The 20141-nt window shown below is 42.2% G+C and overlaps 1 protein-coding gene and 1 long non-coding RNA gene across 2 annotated transcripts in view; both read left to right on the top strand.

Moving 5' to 3' along the window:
* RCL1 (RNA terminal phosphate cyclase like 1) overlaps positions 1-20141 on the top strand; it is a 156516-nt gene that overhangs the window by 119090 nt on the left and 17285 nt on the right. The window lies entirely within an intron of this gene.
* On the top strand, positions 3097-7820 carry LOC145716969 (uncharacterized). The gene is made up of 2 exons (XR_014139917.1): positions 3097-5360; positions 6277-7820. It is a non-coding gene; the product is annotated as an uncharacterized LOC145716969 (long non-coding RNA).

Raw genomic sequence — 20141 nt, 5'->3', positions numbered from 1 at the left:
GCTCCCTGCTGAGCCAGGAGCCCTATGTGGGGCTCGATCCCAGGATGCTGGGATCATGACCTGAGCTGAAGGCAGACGCTTAACCATCTGAGCCACCCAGGCGCCCCATCTTTTTTTTTTTTTTTAAGATTTTATTTATTTATTTGACCGAGAGATAGAAAGTAGGCAGAGTGGCAGGCAGGCAGAAGGAGAGGGTAAAGCAGGCTCTCTGCTGAGGAGGGAGCCTGACACGGGGCTTGATTCCAGGACCCTGGGATCATGACCTGAGCCGAAGGCAGACGCTTAACCGACTGAGCCACCCAGGCGCCCCTCTTTATGTATCATCTTTTCTCTTAACTCCCTTAATTTATTTGTGCTGTTCTTCCGCACTGTATGACCATGTCTTATATTTCCTTCATGCCATCAATTCAAATTGTTATTGTTTCCACCTTTACCGGGATAGATTATCTTTCGCATTTGATACCTTTTAAAAACACCAGGTTGCTTTACATCCACTTTTCTGTAGACCAAGAATATGGGTGTGGGTACGAGGGAGGAAATAGCTAGTCTGGGCTGAGTGCAGTCTTTAGTTGAGTTCTGCTTTGTCGGCTGAGATTTTGTGGAACCTCAGAAGAATGAGATGGAAGATCTCGCTCTACTCAGCTAATGGTCTGCCTCCCTTCCTTTCTCCAACTCAGCACAATGCCCTGGAAAATGACAAGCCCTGGCTGCCCTTCTTGTGTCTGTCAATGCTGACTTTGACTTCTTCCAGGGCTGCATACTCCTCTCGCACTTCATTTGCAAATTGAGCATAATTGCTGAGAGTTCTTATGACATTGTTGACTGACTTTTCCTTAGGGTTCCACTTCTGTTTTTTTTACCTTGGTTACCAACCAAGTTTGGAATCCATGGTGTAAGATCAGTCTTCAATAAGATTAGAAGTACCCACAGTGTTTTCTCATCTTTGGTCACATAGTTGGTAAATTTGGGGATTTTCTTCTCTATTTGTTTATTTCAATAATATTGCCAGTGAAGATTCTACAGACCTGCTTTTTATACCTTAGATACCTGGAAAACTGTTTGTGCCATTACTTAACATCTGAGGTCTGTTTTCTTAACTATACAAATAGGAGGAAAGCCAACCATTAAATGGTAAAAAGATTAAATGGGACTTCCTGAAGGAAATTCGGACTCTTTCTAAATTATCTTGGGCCTAATAATCCAAGTGTGGCTCCTACTAGGGAATCCTATAAATCACTTGACTGATCTCAAGAACTTTGAGGTCTGTCATCAATCAGCAGTAAATTCCAGATGTTGGTAAACTTTTTCCGTAAAGAGCGACATAGTAAATATTTTAGACTTTGCAGACCATCCAGTCCCTGTTGCAACTATTTTCCTCTGCTGTTGTAGTATGAAAGGATTGATAGATGAAATGTAAATGTGTTCCAATAAAACTTTATTTATAGACACTAAAATTTGAATTTCATATCATTCTCGCATGTCACAAAATATTATTCTTCCTTTGATTTTCTCCAGCCATTAGAAACATGTAAAAAAAATATTCTTTCTAAATGGGCCATACAAAAACATACATTGGGGCAGATTTGACCCAGAGGATATGGTTTGCTGATCCTGGTATATAGCATCAACAAACACTCAGGACCTTGCTACAGAGAAAAATCTAGACCCTTATAACTCCTATTAAAATCCCTTTTGAGAGAAATGAACTTAGGAAATATAACTCAGAGGACATACGATCTATACACTCTTCTATTAATTTTAGATTCTATCTTTGAGTCAAGTTCAACCACTGGAAGAGTATTATCTTGGCCTAACCCAGGTCAACTCTGAACAAAATCTCCTTTATTGAATTAAATTTGAATATTATGCTTCTACTTTTATGAATGGTCACTACAAAATAAAACAATTTTATTTCAGGGACGCCTGGGTGGCTCAGTCGGTTAAGCGTCTGCCTTCCGCTCAGATCATGATCCCAGGATCCTGGGATCGAGTCCCACATTGGGCTCCCTGCCTCAGTGGGGAGTCGGCTTTTCCCTCTGCCTCCCGCTCCCCCTGCTTGTGTGCTCTCTCTCTCTCTCTCTGACGAATAAATAAATAAAATCTTTAAAAAAACACACAATTTTATTCCAGCTTTTGCACTTACAAGGCAACTGTTGTTGAAAACATTCTCCAACAAATCACTCGGTGTTCCTGAATAGTGTCCCCTGCAAGGACTTTCAGAATTCAGTACCAGGAAAACCTTTCCTTCCCTTCAGACATTTTCACAGTTCTTTGTCTCAGCTAACGACATACAATTCTTACTAAACATTCCTCCTTACCCTGGCTTCTGAGAAACTTATTAGAGTCAGATCTTAGTCTCTCATAGCAACAGTGTTCATCCAGGGCCACTGTGGCGTATAACTCCAGGGGCCCCAAATTAGAAGGCTATTGCAGACATTTAGGAGAGAAAACTAATCTCTGGAAAAATGAAGGCCTTCTGAGTCCAGACCTGCTTCGAAGGTCCTCCTCCCTCTGCCTCTTACCCCAGGGGTCTTGAAAAGCCACTGTTCCTTGGAAGAGAGCTATCTTTTATGCTCCCCTGAAATAGATTATTATATTCTCTTAGAGGAAGATGGCAAAGGATACCTTCTCTGGAAAAGCGAAGGGTCTCTTTTCTCCTGGTACTGAGTACCTGAAGGGTCTCTCTGGAAGCTCCTCTTGAAAGGACTCACTTTCAGTGTTGGGTTAATGGCACAAAGAAGTGCTAGGAACAAGCTACAGGAAACATTTGTCAGAAGCTGGCAGGCCATAACTGTACTTTCTTTATGTCAAAGCTAAATCAGAGCGCACCTGTGACTTGTCCTTGACTCCAAGAGGTCATACGCACACAGGTTCAACCCTTACTATCCTGGAGACACATGCCCATGCCTGTGTAAGAGCTGATTTTTACATAGATGCATCTAAATTTTCTTGGAAATGATACTCATGGACTCATCAACGATCTCTGCAACCTGAATCTTCTAGTGTCAAGTAATAATTTTAAGTAGAATTTGGACTAATATCTTCACAGTTCAGAAGGTGATCAGGTGTGTGTGTGTGTGTGTGTGTGTGTGTGTGTGTGTGTGTGTGTGTGTGTAGACTTGAAAAAAGCATAGTTCTCTTCATCTACTTTGAGTTTACTTTGTCCCCATATCTGGGTGAAAGGCTACCTCTTTGTTTTTCCTCTTCCTCTCAAAAACACCCCATCATCTCTCCTGAAACCTTTGACAGTGGAACTCTGGTTGGTCGCTCTGAATTAGGTACCAGGCTTTTCATACCTCCACCTGCCTAGGTCAGCTGTGAGCAGGTCAAAAGTAGAAATATGACTGGTCTTTACACTTGTGAGATTTGTCAAACTCTTCCAAGGATGGAGCATTCTCACAGAGGCTCCAGCTAGTTTTACCCCCAAGAATCAAATGTATTGGGACAAGTTTAAATCAGAGGTTATGAATGCCTTTCCTTGCATTTGGAATGAGGATTGATGTTTATTCTCTCTCCTATAAAATTCCTGCTCACTTGAGTCCAACAGTTTGAATTGAGCTGTTGGCATTAGTTTGCTTCATCCAGCCTATTTGTGGCTCATTAATCTACTTTGGCTTGACTCTTGGTCATGTGGTCACGTACATGTGGCCACATTGATACGGCCTGAGCATTCTACTTGGGAAGAAGGGCACCCTGTACCTACCTTTAGAAGCCAAGTGGGAACCAGAGAAAAAGAGGCCTTTGGGCTGCAACTCTAGGGCTTTTGGAGAATCCCTCTTTTTCAATGATTTCTCTTAGGTTTTATTGTTCCTCCTTTCCATGAGTTGTGGGCCCTGGGGAATTGGGCCAAGAAAGTGATTTTGCCAGAGTTTTCTCCAAGGCACTTGACTTGCTTCTAGCCCAGCAAATGGAATCCGCCCAGCATACCTATCATGTCATCCAGGTCACTGGGTGTAAGGCTGTAGAGTTAACACCCAACTAGTGAGAAAGGGCAAGTGTGTATAGGGTCATCTTCATCTTCTGCTCCAACTCTGTAATCAGTGGAGGTGTCAGTAGTCCTGGGGTCATCAGCCTTCAACCCCCAACCTCTTTTCCCCTGTCCCCCTCTCCTTTTCTTTTCTCCCTCTTTCTGCTCTATCTCTTGGAAGCATAACTGATGCCACGTATCATCTTCCTTCCCCACCATGTCCCTCTTGTGTTGCCTGTCACAGTGAAGGTGCCACCTTTCTGCTGAAAGCAGACCCCATGATTATCCCTGCTTCTCTTCCTTCTCATCAAACCCCCTCAAGCTCACATCCTCTTTAACTCTCCCCTGTCCACTCCTCTTGTCTCCACCCATACCACCTCTAGATCATTCCTCTCACCCCCACAGCAGCTTCCAGTCCTGCCCCTCATCTTCAGGCCTCCCCTACCCTGGGAACTCATCCTGTTCCTGCAGGACACCCAGAGGGCTCTTGTCTGTGCGCCCAGAATACTCCGTGTTTACTCGTGTTGTGAGCAGAACTCTACTCCCCCCCCCACTAAACAATAAGCTCTTTCTTTCTCCTTCATTCTTGTATCGCCAGTGCCCAGCCCAGACCTGACACATGGTAGATGCCCAATAACTAGCTGATGAGTGAATGAATGAGATATTTAGAAGAAATTCGGAAAGTTGAGCTTTTACTTGAGGAGAGAAATTGAGGGCATTAAGATACTGTGTAATTGTCTCTTGCATAGATGTTGAGACGTTATTAACATTTCTGCCTGTCTTTATCTTTTCCAAGTTTATAGCACTAATATACATAGAATTGATACTTTCTTATAATTACAAAGTGCTTCTTTGTCTGTTTTTCATTCTGTAGTCTGCACTATATTGATAGAGGGACTTGGAAAGAAAGCATGTGTTTTGAATTCCCTTGATTCCCATGTGACTCTCACCATGGTGTGTTGGCTGCCCTGTGTCTCCTGGTGCCAGGACCAAGGCAGGCTTGATCAGATCTGGGCAGTGGACAAGAGTTGGCTCTCGGAGGAATTAGCCAGCTTGCCGGATTCACTGGGTGAAAATGGTTCTTAGTAGGGATGCCAGTAAACATTGGAAAAAGATCAGTGCTAGGGGAGCCAACATGGGAACAGCAAGCCAGGAACCAGGAGGGAGATGGACCACGCACACAAGGCTTGTCAGAGACAGAGATTCCAACCAGAACAGCAGAGATGGTAGACAGCCAAGGACTGTAGTCTGAACCAGGATTGGGCCATGCATTTTAATGCTGATTTGTGCAAATAATAAGGAGTCCTATAAAAGCCTTGGCCCAGGGAAGCCTGCCTGTCCTGCCCAGCCTTAAAAGAGCCCTTTCCAAGGATGACTAAAGGATTTCCAACAGGTCTGTACCATTCGTTCTATTTTATTAGATGCCACATTCAGATCGCATTTGTACTGATTTATTTCTCATGATATACTTTCAAAAAAGGATTTGAGGTGGTTTAGAATAAAAGTACAGATATGCTAAGATCAACACCAGTAATACAGGTTAAAAGGCAGAAATCCAAGCAGAGAGGAAGAAGATTAATATTATAAGTCGTGGCTTAAGGAAATGACATCATTAAGAGCAAAGTTTGGCCCTGGGCTTCCTAGCAGCTTCAGCAAAATAGAAACTACCTGGGCTTTATATTTTTAAATCTTTCTTAAATAGTTTCAAAGTATTGTGTAAGTAAAAAAGAGTATCTATTCATCAGGAGAGGAAATTCTGTCTTGGCTATGAGCTCTGAGAGGAATTGCCCTGCAGATCTTTATCTAAGAGGTAATGAGCAACATAATAAATTATTCAGATCCATAGTATCCTTATTAATGCTCTTTTTGATAGTATTCTGAAAGCAGAGGATTAAAATCTCTTAATCATGGGTTACATTTCTGCCTTATTTCTATACATTTTTATCTTGTATATTTATTGCTATATTTAGAGCATAAATTCAGGATTATTGTTTTTTATCATTATTTATTATGGCTTCTATTAATAAAATGTCCTTATTTACTGCTGTAAATGCTTCTCAATACTTTTTGATATAAAATCGGCATGATCAGATACCATAATTGAACCCTTAAAATGTCATCATGAGTTTGCTTATGTTAGCCACATTTCGAGTAATTATTATCAAAAATCTATGCTCAGTTGGTTTGAGTCTCTTCTCTTCCTCCCTTAGATTTTCTGCTATCTTTACACATACATTGTAATCATTCATTACTGCTGCACATCACAAGTTTACAAACTTTCTGAGGCTCTTGAACTTTTAATTTTCCAGATGGACTCTGCCAGTTAACCTGGGCACCAGCATTGTATGTATCAGCTTCAGGCAAAAGTTAATTTAGAGCGAAGCTCTGACATTCCTTTTCTATCCTTCTTGTTTTAGATATAATCTGACAAGTTGATGCTAAAAGCAAACTGCTTTTTGTAATAACACCCGCTTACCACCTCTTTTAGATGCCTCACCGATGAGTTTCTCACATCTCTGGCTACTAATATTTAAATTCCCGATCATAATCATTACTGGAGATCTCATTCATTTTCTTTAAGATCTGTTGGAACCTGAAGTTTCTGCATCTCTGTCAACAAAAGTATGTGATGGTATCATTTTATTTTCGTATAATTGGCACCATTTTGAAACTTATTTCCTTTGGAGTCTCAAATGTACTTTGTCAACTTTATTACTGCTTGATATTGGGAAAGAGAATGATTTGGACATCAGTGTCAAAGTGGTCAAGATCTCCTATGATTTATTCCTAAATTACCAGGCACAAAGTCTCCCTGAAATGTTGATTGTTATATTTTATGTACTGCAGCCAAGATGTGGAAGTCACTTTAGCTTATTAAATGGATATTTCTGGATCTGTACTTGGATCTACAGGAACATGAGAAATCAGACAAAAGCAGAAGTGGTAATAAGAAATATTCAGTAATTCAAAGTATCTGATGAGAGCATCTGGGCCTTTGTGGGAGAGCCTTGGAGGAATATCTTATAGGCTGAAGAAATATTAGCCATATGAATGTGCCATATGAAAATGTGCTTGGATGTGAAGACCTTCTTGATAAGGAACATTGTTAAGTCTTAGAATCTCTTATCAAGTCCTGATGGAATTTTCTTTCTTAAGAGAAGAGATACACAGCTGTCCAGGATGAATCATAGGGTTTTGCTACTCAAAGTGTGGCCCACAGACCAGCAACATCTGTATTACCTGGGAGCTTGTCAGAACTGCTTGGACTCCACCATGGATGTAAAAGTCAGAATCTATGTTTTAACAAGATGGCCAGGTTATTTGTATGCATATTAAAGTTGGAGAAGCAGATTGCCTTAGAGCACTGTTCTTGATGGTTGCATATCAGAATAAATTGGGGAGTTTTAAAAAAATGCTGATGCTCACCTCCAGAGATTCTGACTGAGTAGATCTGAGACGTGGTCCTGACCCTGAGGACTTTAAAAGTTCCCCAGATAATTTCGGACCTGGGTGGCTCAGTCAGTTGAGCAGCCAGCTCTTGGGTTCAGCTCAGGTCATGATCTCGGGGTCCTGGGATGGAGCCCTACAGCAGGCTCCCCACTCAGCAGGGAATCCGCTTGAATTGTTCTCTCTCTCCCTCTCCCAGTGCCCCTCCCCCAGCTTGCATGCACACTCACGCATGCTCTCTCTCTCTCTCTGTAAAATAAATAAATCTTTAAAAAAATAAAAATAAGAAATAAAAATTCCCCAGATAATTCTAATGTGCAGCAGTTTCCACTGCCTTGGACCTGGTTTAGTGGCTTACGGAAGCCCACTATAACCCTGACTCAGACAGTTGTTTTTTGTTTTTAATTGTGGTAAGAAAAAATACATAACAAAGTTTTCCATTTTAAGTGTACAGTTCAGTGGCATTAAGTACTTTCACAATGTTGTGTTAACTATCACCGCTATCCATTTCCAGAACTATTTCATCATGCCAGTCAGAACTCCATTCCCCACGAGTTGTTATTCCCCATTTCCCCCTAACGCTGGTCAGTCTGCTTTTTGTCTCTATGTATTGACCTATTTGGGAATGTTTCACACCAGTGGAATCACACAATATGTGGCCTTTTGTGTTTGGTTTATTTCACTTAGAGTGTAATGTTTTCAAGGTGAATCCATATTGCAGCATATACTAGACTTTCCTTCCTTCCTATGGCTGAACCATATTGCATTGTATGGATATGCCATGTTTTGTTTATCTATTCATCTGTTGATGGACTTCTGGATTTTTTGCACCATATGGCTTTTGTAAATAATGCTGCTATGAACATTAGTGTACAAGTATCTATTTGATTACCTTCTTTCAGTTCTTTTTTTTTTTTTTAAAGATTTTATTTATTTATTTGACAGAGAGAGGCACAGCGAGAGAGGGAACACAAGCAGGGGGAGTGGGAGAGGGAGAAGCAGGCTCTCCACTGAGCCCCGATGTGGGGCTCGATCCCAGGACCCTGGGATCATGACCTGAGCCGAAGGCAGACGCTTAACGACTGAGCCACCCAGGCGCCCCCCTTCTTTCACTTCTTTTGGGTATACATCCAGGAGCGGAATTGCTGAATCATTTGCGAGCTCTGTTTAGATGTTTGAGGAGATACCGTACTGTTTTCTACGGTGGCTCCACCATTTTACGTTCCCTCCCGCAATGCAGAAGGGTTCCAATTTCTCTACATCCTCTCCACCACTTGTTGTTTATTATTGTTTTTTACAGCTGCCATCCTGATTGTTTTTTATAGTTAATGTTTATTATATGGGAATAGCTGCCACATAAATGAAATATTCACATGGGTGACATGCTGACCGTGGATTCTCTGAAGAGCGAGGTTGTGTAGTGCAATGGCGTGTGCTTGGGTATGACTCAAACACAGGTGTGGCCCACCAGCCTGACTTCAGCAAGGACTGGGAGGGAAGCAAGTGCAGTGCTGCCTCACTCTTCTTAAGGGCTTTACTTAGAGACCCCTAGAAGTTAGGGTCCCAAAGGAATAGATTACTCCCTTCACCCTAGTCTTCCCCAAGGCAATGGTGGCATGTGAATTTCTCCAGGGTTGGAAACTACTCACCTGGTGGGGACCCAGCAGCCTATGGTGTGGGTGCAGGGAGGTAATTCACTCGAATTACCTAAGTAAGAAGGAGGTGTTTTAAGTATAGAGGAGGGGTTGCATCCTTCACCATGCAAGAGAAAGCAAAACAACAGAGCCTCAGGGAGATAGGAGCCAGAGGCTGATTCTTCATCCTGAGACACTCTGGAGACCGGAAGCGAATGGAGCTTTCCTATGGGCTTCCGTCGTTAATGGATTCTCGCTAGTCTTCAGAAGTCTGCTTATTTCTGCTATGCAGTCGTGGTCTTTCTCTTTTTGATGACTATTTCCTCTACCCCAACTCTGCTTCATACAAAGCACAAGGCTTATCAGGAATCTTTTTAGATTGCTAGCTGCCTCATTCCCTTAGTCAAAATTCTCTGGAGATTCCAGAAATCTGATTGGTTCAGCTCAACTCCCTATGCGGGGTGACGTCAGTCACTGTCAGGCAGTGGTCCTTCTCCTGGTCCAACCAGCTGGCCTACTTGGTCTGCTTGGCGGAACGCTGTGTAGGGCAGTTGCACACAGAAGGGCAGGAGTGGAGAGCAGATGCAATTGGTGCGTCCTGACTAGAATGTGACCCAGAGTTGGCCTCTCTGTACCTACTTGTGAACTCAGGTGGACAGTGAACGTTGTTTTCCATGGCAAAGTACTGGTTCATCATGAGGCCTGACTTTCCCACACCCTTGTAAAGGCAAGTGTGTTCTTAAGTAGACATTTGAGAAACAGTGAATGGAAGAAGGGTCCAAATCTTCCCATGACTGGTAGGGTTGCCAAATAAAACACAGGAGACCCAGTTAGATTTGGATTTCATTTAGGCAATGAATACATTTCAGAGAAGCAACATCGATGTTTGTGACATTTTTACACTAAAATATTTGCTCATTGTTTTTATCATTGTTTTCTAAATCAGGCAACCCTAACTGACAGGAGGTTTTTCAAAGAGAAAGCTACTCTTGAGGTGTGCTATGAAAAGGTCGAGAAGTAAGGAATGGTCTGAGTTATTCTAACTACCTTCTGCAGGTGGGGGGATTTATTTGCACTATAGTATGTATTTTGCAGTGTCTGTATTATAATTTGTTTGGTGCTTAACCTTATACTCCCAAATAAATCACGGTTGCTCCTGACGGCTGCTTTATCCCATGGTGCACTCCAGCTGGGTAATCTGAGGAGAGGTTAACAAAGGGACTGTTCACAGTGCCATGGGGGGTGTGCGGGAAACCACGAGGAAGGAGGGGGGGAGCAACCCAAGGCAGGCAGGATCACCTCACCTCGGCCTTGAGGCCACCTGTCAAGGGACCTTGGCAGCCCCGTGATGACCCTCTCAGATAGGGAGCTGGAGAACATATACTTCCGCCTTCACTCTCCTGCCTTCCTGGGGCTCCCAGGTGACCACATCCAAGCAGAAGCCAGCCACAGGGCGGTGGAGAAGAGAAGGGAGGTGTACAGAGGGTCCAATGGGGAGGAGTCAAGCTTCCTCTGCGCGGGGCCCTGTTCAGCATCTAACATGGCCACCTTGCTTGATCCTCACAGCAGTTTTGTAAGGAAAGAACGATTAAGGTCCCCTATGACTGACGTGGTAAAGGATGAATGATACTGAATAGCCAGCTCACGGTCACACAGTTAGTAAACAGTGCTGGAATCCCAAACTATCCATTCACCTTCGTATCACACTGCTCAAGACTTTCTGGTGACATCTTTTCATTGTTATTTTTTTTTTTTTAACTTTTATGGTGTCTTAAAATTGTCAGTGTTGCCAACTGCTAAAATATCACTGCAGACCTAGTCTACAAGCCAGTATACAAACCGTGCTCACTCCGTTTTTGTTTACTTTCGGCTTGATTTCTAGTACTGGGGTGGCAGCAGTAGTGGGGAGAGGAGACTGAACGGTTGGGTCAGTCTGGGGGCTCCGGAGTGGCTCAGTAGGTTAAGCATCTGACTCTTGATTTTGGCTCAGGTTGTGATCTCAGGGTCATGCGATCGAGCCCTGCACTGGGCTCCATGCTGAGCATGGAGCCTGCTTAGGATTCTGTCTCTCTTGTTCCCTCTGCCCCGACCCCCCACTCGTGTGCACACTCTCTCCCCCACCTTCCAAATAAATAAATAAATCTTAAAAGAAGAAAAAAAGAGTTGGGTCAGTGTGTTGTTGCCTTGTGGGACAACTGATGGAAGGAGGCACCTACTTGGAATCCGTAGTTCACTGGCACGAGGCAAGGCCCATCCAGTCCAGGCTCTCAAACATCCCGAAGAGTAATTTTACAGGATCTTAGACTTGCAAGGGACCTTAAGAGGTGATGTCACCTACCGCCTCTCCTTAACACATGATTCCTCGCTTCGATTTCATCGGTCCCTTGTCCCTAGGGTTGCCTCCTGAGTAAACATACTGAGAGAGTGTCTGACCAAGAGATTAGGGAAAGGGTCTCCAGCTCTCCTGGGTGGTTCTTCTTGCAGCCTAAGACTTCCATTTCACAGCTGACCCGTGATGAGTCTTGGTTTGTCCACTGACACCACGGAGGTCGGTAATGTAAGATAGATTCATCTCCATAATCTCCTTGAAAATTTGTAGTGTTTCTTGAAGAAGGTGCCAAGTTGTGCTGTTGAAATAAGTAGTGACTAACTTAGACCCTCCCCCTAACTCAGTTAGTTAAATTTCTGGTATATACAAGTCAGAAGAAGGGAATGTGGGTTGAAAGCTTTAATTGTGAGACAACGCCTGAAAGATGATTCAGTTAGTGTGTTATTATTGGAAAGTGGGAATACTGGAATGCAAACAGTTTTTATTTCTGGGAAATGAAACAGAAAGTGATTTAAAAAAAAAAAACAAGTAACTTCAAAGAAAAAAAAGTCAAGCCATTGTCCACGAAAGCTGAAGTCTTTCCTTTTATATTTGGAGTTTTGAATCCTTATTCCCCCAGAAAAGTAGTTTTTATTGAGTTTGTGGTTCCCTGAGAATTGCATAAGTTACTTATGCTATTAAATTTACTTCAATTTTATATATTTACATAATTTATATATTTTTTTCTTCCAACTTTTATGTTTAGAGGTTTTTAGTCATCAACGAAGATATTTTGAGTTCAAAAATCCCATTTTAGAGGAAGGTTAGGTAAAAGGAAAATTTTGCTTTTTGGACTCGGTTTCGTCTCTCAGCCTGTTTTAGGGGCACAGGTGTTGTGGGCCTAGATTCTGTGTTCACCATGCCTGTCCTTGCAGCCCCTGACTCCCCCTTGGTCCCGTCACCCAGAGTTCCCCCTTCTTGCTCCCAGCACACACTTATTCAGGCATCTCTCCCTGACCTGGACCAGGGGGGCCTGTGGGTAAGAAGGATGTCTTATCTGTCTCAGGAGGCCAGTGTGCCTGGCCCATAGTTTAGATGCTCAACAAATGTTTGCTGAGAGAAAGGATTCTCTCACCTCCCTGATGAAAGCTTCCTATGTGCGGGAGCTTCCCAGGACCCTCTTTGCGCAATTGGGGTAGGGGGGTGATGCCTACTCCACTGTGGGGCCATGGCAGGCTTCCTGCCGTTCATACCTCTTCCTGAAATTTCTGACTTTGTGCCTCTTTTCTTTGATTTAAGGCAAGCAGGAGCTTTACGCCCACTTAAAGTGCACATGTCCTCTGAAGAGGTAACTCTTTAAACTTGATGAAGCTGAAAGCCTTACTCTAAACCTTGCCCGGTAGTTTAAGTCCACTTAGGACCTCCGGTTCTGGGAGAGGGTTCGGGATAGAAGGAAGGTGCCGATGGCCTGAGGGGGGTGGTGCAGATGAGAGGAAGCTGGGGATACGGAGGGGAGCCTCTAAGTAATTTCGTGTCACCCATACCATGCTGGTTTTTAACATTTTTCAAAGGGTTCCTTGAGCTGTGTCCTAAAAACGTCTTCCTTTCCAGATTGAAGCTTTATAACAAAGGTCTTTAAAGATAATGTCAAAGATAAGGCCTTGGATGTCTAATTCCAGCTGAAAAGAAACATGACTTCAGGAATAACTTACCGAAGGTAGAAATGGCAGGTCTGGAAAGACGGTCTGTGGGTCATTTGGGGGACAGACAGAATGGCCTTTCTGGCAGCCCTTAAATCATGCCAAGTCAGTGAGGTGGCTTAGTCGGCCTGCTGCTGAGATGGGCCCAGGAAAATGCTGTGATTTACTGTGGGGAAGTAAGTAGGGCAGCTGACTGCCTGGTTAGTCTGGGACTGCCCCCATTCTAAGCCCTGGAAGTTCCCTACGTCAGGAAACCCCCAGCCCCCAGCAAACCAGAGCATTTTGGTCACCTTATAAGACCCAAATGTAAGGCTGATTATGTTCTCTTAATTTTAACGATAACACAACTGCTAACTTGGTCTCCGGTGCCTGTGGGAAAAAGATAAATATTTAAATAAGTAAACAACTAGACCAGTTTGGGAGGATGTCAGCTCTGCTATCTCATTACGATAAGGCAATCTTACAATCAGCAGAGGACTCCCAAATGTGCCTATAAAAATAACAGCGCTTACATAATTAAACTTCCCTTGCTTAAACTGCTAGGAGACATTGCCAAATTTTAATTGAGGGTGTGAAGATAATTGCCTTACCTGCAAAGATGTTGCATCACACACACACACACACACACACACACACACACACACACACACACAGTAGATTTTTATTTCTCTGGTTTAGCACACTTTTGATTTAATTATGATTCCATCAGCTTTCACCATATTAAGAGAACACCGTGGGTTGTTACAGCAGCAGATTATCATTTAAAATCGTACCTGTTGCTATGGTTTACTGAAAGCACTGCACTGTGTCATTTATTTTTAAAATATATTTAATGAGGGTGCCTGGGTGGCTCAGTCGGTTAGGCGACTGCCTTCGGCTCAGGTCGTGATCCTGGAGTCCCGGGATCGAGTCCCGCGTCGGGCTCCCTGCTCAGCGGGGAGTCTGCTTCTCCCTCTGACCCTTCCCCCTCTCATGCTCTCTCTGTCTCTATCTCATTCTCTCTCTCAAATAAATAAATCAAAAATCAAAAAAAAAAAAAAGACAATGTCAAGAGAAGGCAAAGATAATCGACAGATTGGGAGAAAATATTCGCAAAAGACAAATTTAAACTATTATCCAAAATATACAAAGAACTCTTAAAACTCAACAATAAAAAACCAACTCAATTAAAAATGAGCCAAAGACCGGGCGCCTGGGTGGCTCAGTTGGTTGAGCGACTGCCTTCGGCTCAGGTCATGATCCTGGAGTCCCGGGATCAAGTCCCGCATGGGGCTACCTGCTCAGCGGGGAGTCTGCTTCTCCCTCTGACCCTCTTCCCTCTCGTGCTCTCTGTCTCCCATTCTCTCTCTCAGATAAATAAATAAAAAAAAAATCTTAAAAAAAATATATATTTAATGAGGCATCCTTCCATTTATAGCCTACCTGCACTGAATATAAACTTTGAGAATTAGCATCATTTATAGAGATGCCAATATGGAGACTGGAGATACGGAGAGAAGACAGAGCTGCCAAATGACTCCTGGCCTCCTAATGCCTAATAATACCGAGGCAGTAAGACGCCACAAATCAAATCAATAGTAATGCCCACCAAAGTCAACCATCTAAAAAAAGTTAAAAACATGTTACTAAATAACTCTCGGGTTAAGGAGAAAATGAAATGGAAGTTAAAAAACATGTAACGATGAATGGACACAGAAGTATTCCTTTACAAAATCTGTGGTTTATAGTCAACACGCTACCAAGAAGGAAAGCCGTAGCCTTAAATATAGGTATTAGAAAATGAGAAATTCTGAAAATAAATTAAGCACACTTTCAAAACCAAACTTTAACACCTCAGCCCAACAATCAGCCAAACAAAAATCACAAAATGAACACTAAGAAAAGGGGAAGAGGTAAACAGTGTATTGGTAGGAAATCATGCAATAGAAAGGGATAGTAGGGGCAGCTGAACTTGAGGAACTCGTCCTTTCGTGTCGATCTCAGCTGCCCGGATTCTACCTTAGATACTCACCTTCCCGCCCAAGGAATATGGGTTAGGGACACTGAAATGGAGATAAGGAAATCCACAACGATACCTCTGCGGGGAGGACTGCCAAGGGGAGGGTAGTAACCAACATTTCCTCACATCTATATGTCAACCATTATGCTGGGCTTGATAATAAATTTTCCTCACTTACAGATGAGAACACTGAAGCACAGGGTAGCTTGGTGATTTCTTCAGGTTCCCCAGACAGCAAGTAATGGAGCTTGGATTCGCTTGGATTTGAACTCTAGAGGAGCTATTAATTGGAGTTTAATTTACCACACGTGGTCAGTCAAAGGTGCCATTGGTTTTAGAAACATCATGTTTTGAAACTCGTGTCTGTCTGGGAAGGTCACGGGCTATCGGTCATTCACATTTTAGAGTGAAATGGTTCAAACAGTTGCTCTCCTCTCAACACCTAGCTGAGGTTACCTGTATTAAAAGAATGGGACATCTGAAATGGTTGGAGAGAGAGGAGTTATACAGTAGGAGGGGTCCTGCTTGGAGGTGAAGGCCCCCTTCGGAATGTGGGGCAGCAGAGATCTGGATGAGATGGTAAGCAAAAGTACAGAAAGGGAAGTGGGAATATGCCCAAGATAAAGTCTGACTATTTCAAAATTCTGGCGAGTGTACGCCCCACCCTCAGGAAGAGAAGGACAGGTTCTTCCTCTTTCTCTGTCCTATACAGATGAGTCCCCTCTTCCTAGGCCCAAGAGGGCCAGGTCCACAGGCTGCACTAGGGAAGATAGAATGGGAAGGGACTTCAAAGCCATCCTCCTCAGCACCAGGCCTCCCTCATACCCATACATGACCCCAAACTCCCCCCGACCATCTTTGCTGGAGCAGAGTGATATGAAACTTGCTCCTTCACCAGACAGTTGGAGTGTGATTTGGGTTTGAGCTAATTGCTACAAAGTTCTTCCTATCATTAGCAAAAATCTTGTCTCCTTTCAACCTCCCTTCATTGGTCCTACTTCTGCCCTCTGTGAGGTATTCGTTCAAATGGAATTTGATCTGTCATGTACTGTTGTTTTTGGCTGATTTGCTAAGTTGATTAGATCCTCTATAAACTCAATGCTTCTGGATCAAAGTAAATGCTGATAAAATGTTCTAGCGATTATTTTTTCAGAAAGATTTTGCCACTGCTGTGGTTTTTTTTTTTTTTTTTTTTTGGTGTTGTTGCTTTTGCTTTTGTTTTTAAAGAATGCTGCCAGGGACTCCTGGGTGGCTCAGTCAGTTAAACGTCTGCCTTCGGCTCGGGTCATGATCCCTGGGTCCTGGGATCGAGTCCTGCATCGGGCTCCTTGCTCAGCAGAAAGCCTGCTTCTCCCTCCTGCCTGCCGCACCTCCTGTTTGTGCTCTCTGTCTCTGCCTCTCTATCTCTGACAAATAAATAAATAAAATCTTTAAAAAAAAAAAAAGAAAGAAAAGAATGCTCCCAACTTCCCTACTCATTCTGTGAGTATGGGTTTATATATAAATCTGCAGGATAACGCACCTAAAGCATCCACATGAAAAAGAAACAATAAGCCTATGTTTTCTTATTGATAGGCACGGCTTGAAAGCTACTTCAGTACTTCTGTGGTATAATAAAGTAAATAGATATTGAGAAAAGGAGATCATCTAGTTAACCAACATGGGAAAAAGTGACCAACATGGTACTTTTAATTCAAAAAGTAACAATGGAAATGATAATAAAGTACCTTTTTTCTCCCATTCATTTAGTTACAAGACAAAGCAACATTCATAATAATATTCAATATTTGTTAGGAAGGGGGGAACTCGTACTCTGATACAATATCATTGGTATTACAACAGTCTACTGGAAATTGATTTAGCAAAATCTATCAAGGATTTTAAAGTATTAATATCCTTGGACCCCCTAGAATCTTTTGGGAATCTGTACTAAAGAAAATAATCAAAAGATTGAAAAATATATGACCAAAGGGTGTAATCCATTACAGGAAAGTTATTTGTAATAGCAAAAATGTTGGTCACAGCTTAAAAATCCAACAGTAGGAAATGGTTGATTAGATTATGGTACATCCACTCTATGAGAGATTAGGCAGCCATTTCAAATAATGATCATGGAAAAACACATTGTGTAATCTAGATGGTCTAGGAGGCACACACTGAAATTATTCTTAGGACAGAAAGCTGGGAGAAGAATTTTATAATTAACCAAGATGGAGCTCAATGCCTCATTTTTTTTTTATTGAGTCACTCTATAATTTAGTCACTCTGTAGAAGAATTCTATTTCTTTTTTTAAATTAACATATAATATATTATTTGTTTCAGGGGTACAGGCCTGTGATTCATCAGTCTTACACATTTCACAGCGCTCACCATAGCACATGCCCTCCCCAATGTCCATCACCCAGCCACCCCATCCCTCCCACCCCCCACCACTCCAGCAACCCTCAGTTTGTTTCCTGAGATTAAGAGTCTCTTATGGTTTGTCTCCCTCTCTGGTTTCATCTTGTTTCATTTTTCCCTCCCTTCCTCTATGATCCTCTGTCTTGTTTCTCAAATTCTTCATATCAGTGAGATCATATACTTGTCTTTCTCTGATTGACTTATTTCGCTTAGCATAATACCCTCTAGTTCCATCCATGTTGTTGCAAATGGCAAGATTTCATTTTTCGATGGCTGCATAATATTCCATTGTATATATATACCACATCTTCTTTATCCATTCATCTGTCAATGGACATCTAGGCTCTTTCCATAGTTTAGCTATTATGGACATTGCTTCTGTAAACATTGGGGTGCATGTACCCCTTCGGATCATTACATTTGTATCTTTGGGGTAAATACCCAGTAGGTGCAATTGCTGGGTCGTAGGGTAGCTCTATTTTCAGCTTTTTGAGGAAACTCCATACTGTTTTCCAGAGTGCCTGCACCAGCTTTCAGTGCCTCATTTTTAAACCAAAAGTGCTATGTAAATTAATTTTCATCTGGACTGTTGCCAAGAACTGCATCACTAACCTTGACCAGGAGAAACATAGATCTATTGCTATAATATGCAAATGTAAACATATAAAGCCCCTCTCTGCAAATAAGCCTCTCAGAGATATACCCAGCCTCTTATTCCTTCCTGTGCTGCTCCTCTAACAAAACTAGAGAGAGACCAAAGAGAAGAAGAACTTCCCAGAGGCAGATTTTTGAAGTATTAACAAGATACTAACACATAAACCCATCTCCTTTTCTCTGGGATAACAGAGAATACCCTGTTCCCTGCATGCTGAGCTCTGAGTGGGAGAAGTACTTATGTAGCTAGTTGCAAATGAAAGAGGGGAAGAGAGGGATGATGCTGGCAGAGTGAAGTACTTCAGGCCCTGTGACACCCAGAGAGAATTCAGAGCTGGATTGTATCCCCGATTCTTTGGCCTGTGGAGTGGAAGACAGATAGCCTGGTTAAATACACACCTTCTTCCCTGCTCTCGCTATTTCTGTTGAACTCTTACCGAATCCTTAGGGCTTTCACACAGTTTTGTTGACTCTTTTACTCTATTTTTTTTTCTCCAGCTTCATTATGGAAGATTATCTAGAGTTTCCAATTTGTCTGGGGGTCCCCATGGGTAATAACAAGAAACACTGGTCCTTGGGATCTGCAGGATTGTTTAAGTCTCCAAAGCTCCTGGTCATTGCAGATTTGGGGAGCAAGAGTTAATACAAGGATATGAGTGAGTCAGTCAGTTTTCATGTATGTCTATGCCCCTGAACACGCAAAACTATGGGATATATTAGCTATTGTCCCACTAAAGCTGAGTAACAAACAGCCCCCAGACTCAGCAGGTCACAAAAACAAGCATTTATTTTCCCTTATTCATGGGTGTGTAGATGAGCCAGGACTGCTCTGTTTCTGTTGCAGGTCAGCTAGGCTTGTATCAAAGCTTCAGGTTGGGATCAGGTACGGTCCCTGTGTTTTCAGAGTCCCATTAACTGCCCAAGATAGATTCTTTTCCTGGTGCATCACCAAGCACAAGCAGCTGAGTCAAACCACTTATTTAAGGCCTGTCCTCATATTTGCTATTATTCAGTGCGCCAAAGCAAGCTGATGCATGGCTGTACCCAACATCAATGATGGGGAAATAATTCTCATTGGAAGTTCACATAGCGGAGGGAGGGGCTGAAGAATTGAGAACAATTCTCTAATTTACCATAGGGCACAATGTATCAACAAATTAATTCAAATACTTCAAAAGGAATACCTACTGACTTGCAGAATAAGTAGAATTATGTCCATGTGTGGAAAATATCTCATTTTCCAATTAGACTAATGAAAACTTAATAAAATAGCTCAGTTACCACATATTTTTTAAAAGAACATATAATATCACTATATTTTAATGACAGTTACCAGTTATGACTATGTTGGGTGTCTAGCCAAGTAGAAACTGGTTTCATTGTAGGTGAGTTTCTGATTTTGGAGTTACATACACACACACACACACACACACACACACACACACACACACACACACACCACTTGTTTTTAGGAGTTTGTAATCAGTGAGCAAAATGTGCCCCGAAAGGAAATCACTTGGTAAGAACCACTATTTGGTAAGAAAAAGTGACTCAAGAAAAGAAGTTCCTTGTGGTTTTAAACATGATTATGTTACAGGTCTCTACAAAAATAAGACGTCCTTTAAAAAATAAGCTGATTTAGGCTAAAGTTATAAACTAGAAGTTTCCATTTTAATTTTTCAAAAATTAGAATACTTCTTAGGAAACTTTTCTATTTCTTTTCTTTTTTTTTTTTAAATTTTATTATGTTATGTTAATCACCATATAGTACATCATTAGTTTTTGATGTAGTGTTCCATGATTCATTGTTTGTGCATAACACCCAGTGCTCCATGCAGAACGTGCCCTCTTTAATACCCATCACCAGGCTAACCCATCCTCCCACCCCCTCCCCTCTAAAACCCTCAGTTTGTTTCTGAGTCCATAGTCTTTTAATATAAAAAACAAAGGCAAGGGGTAAATAAAATCTGAGTTCCAGCTAGATAGGTTTGTTTCCCTTAGAACAACTTTAAATTCTAGGAAGGAAGAGCT

This window comes from Leptonychotes weddellii, chromosome 14, assembly GCF_054177405.1.
Source record: "Leptonychotes weddellii isolate Sample4059 chromosome 14, ASM5417740v2, whole genome shotgun sequence".
NCBI lineage: Eukaryota > Metazoa > Chordata > Mammalia > Carnivora > Phocidae > Leptonychotes > Leptonychotes weddellii.
The sequence above is the reverse complement of the archived record's forward strand: the minus strand, read 5'-3'. Positions and strand labels throughout refer to the sequence as shown.